The sequence below is a fragment of the Tupaia chinensis genome, unplaced genomic scaffold, assembly GCF_000334495.1.
Source record: "Tupaia chinensis unplaced genomic scaffold, TupChi_1.0 Scaffold143574_1, whole genome shotgun sequence".
Lineage (NCBI taxonomy): Eukaryota > Metazoa > Chordata > Mammalia > Scandentia > Tupaiidae > Tupaia > Tupaia belangeri.
The window spans coordinates 570,928-572,930 of record NW_006203419.1 but is presented as its reverse complement, the minus strand read 5'-3'; the positions used below and the strand labels follow the sequence as shown (position 1 = coordinate 572,930).

The 2,003-nt window shown below is 41.1% G+C and overlaps 1 pseudogene; it reads right to left on the bottom strand.

Annotated features, from left to right (window-relative positions):
* Positions 1 to 374: 374 nt before the first annotated feature.
* LOC106733332 (40S ribosomal protein S3a-like) lies at positions 375 to 1,355 on the bottom strand (annotated as a pseudogene).
* Positions 1,356 to 2,003: the final 648 nt, after the last annotated feature.

Sequence of the window (2,003 nt, the reverse complement as noted above, 5' to 3'; positions counted from 1 at the left end):
TTTTTTTTTTTGAGAATATTTTTTGCTTGTGCACTTACCAGAAAGACAGAGACAGAGAGACAGAAAGCCAGAAATCACCTCCTCCCAGGGGGGATGGCCATGCCACAATCCCTCCTCCTCCATTTTCCTCTTGGGATCTTGGGCACACATGCACATGTGCCTGGCAGGAGTTTAAGCCACTGGGTCCAGGATTCGAACCGCAGTCAACTACATGGGAGTCCAGCAACATAGCCATTATGTCATCTGCTGGTCTCAGCATAGTTTTAATAACAAAATATCTTCACTTTTAATGTAGTTCAATTTGTTAATATTTTTCTCTTCTTTTTTTTGTCACAAATAGGACTTTTTATTTTTCACTATTAAAAGTCTGAACTTTAAACAGATTCTTGGACTGGTCGTTCATATCCATCAGCTCGTTCAACTTTGGTGCCTGTCTCATTCCCAGTAGCTTTTCCAGAGCTACTGCCTTCACCATGAAGCTCCATGAGTTTTCCCAATTCAAACTTGGGCTTCTTCAGCATTTTGACTTTTCTGACGACATCTTGGAGCAGGTAGATGGACTGGCAAGCCTTTTCTCCATCTTTTCCAACGCTGTCTGGAATCAGTTTATTGACCACATCTTTCAAGTCGTTTGTCTGCACCTCCCGGGTCATGATTTCCATCATCTTCTTCTGGATTTGGTGGACCTGCTGATGCTGGGCATATGAGGTCTTCTGTATCTGATTGTTGCGTTTTTTAATAAACCCAGCACAGAAGAGACAAAGCAAATAACCATTGGTAGTCTTGACATCGACATGAGCTTCAATCACTGTCTGCCATTTTTTGATAATGGAACACATTTTGTCACGGGTGAGATCCATGCCATGGAATTTAGTCAGGCAGTGTTTGCCCTGAACGTCCTCAGTAATTAGCTTGAATTTCCTAAATGTGACTTCGTCATTCTGCAGATCTGCAAGGCTCACTTCAAACACATGGTCCTTAAGGCCGTCAGACTCAATTTTGGTTCCTTGAGTCCTGGTAACCAGTGTCTTCCCAATATTTCTTATGTTGAACATAGCAGGTGCTTTCATGTCATACCAATCTTTTTTAAAATTTTATTTATTTATTCATTCATTGATTGTTTAATTTGACCAGAGAGAGACAGAGGGTGAGAGTGAGAGAGAGAGGAAGTGAGAAAGCAAGCCACCAGATTCAGAACTCGAACCCCGGTCCGCCATGTGGGAGTGTCCAGCGCCTTAACCACCACGCCACCTACTGGTCCCATACCAATCTTTTTTAGAAAATGGATTAACCACTTTCTACTTGGCTCCCTTTTTGCCACTTTTTGTAAGGCACTTATTCTTGCCAACCGCCATGTTGCTACTCAGAGAGCCAAAAGACTTAATATTTTTCTTTATGGTTAATTTTTTTTTTACTGTATATTCCATTTAAGAAATCTTTCTTGCTCTAAGGAAATAAAACTTTTTTTTTGGCGGGGGGGGACAACCAGTGGTGTGGTAGTTAGGGTGTTGGATCCCACATGGCTGATTGCGTGGTTAGAGTACTAGATCCAGTGGCCTGAAAAACACACTGGGTGAATGGGCATGCATGCCCAAAATCCCAAGAGGAGAATGAAGGACAAGAGATTACATCAGCCATCCTCCCTGTGGGATAGTTTCTCACTTTCTTTCTCTCTCTGCCTCTCTCTGGTGAGCGTATGCACCCTATAGCAAATTTAAAAAAAAATTTCTTTTTCTATGTTATCCTCATTGTTTTATTCTTCACAGTTAGATTTGCTATTATTTGGAATTGATGTCTATGAGTGGTGTGGGGCAGGGTTTTAATTTCATTTTTTTCTATAGATATTCAATTGGCCCAGCGTTATTTAACGGAAATAGCCTCCCTTCATGCATTACTCTATAGTGTTACACTTATTATAAATCAGATAGCCATACGAGGGTCTATTTCTGGTCTCAGTTCTGTTCCATTGGCCTTATCTTACCTTCCTTCAATACCTCAGTATT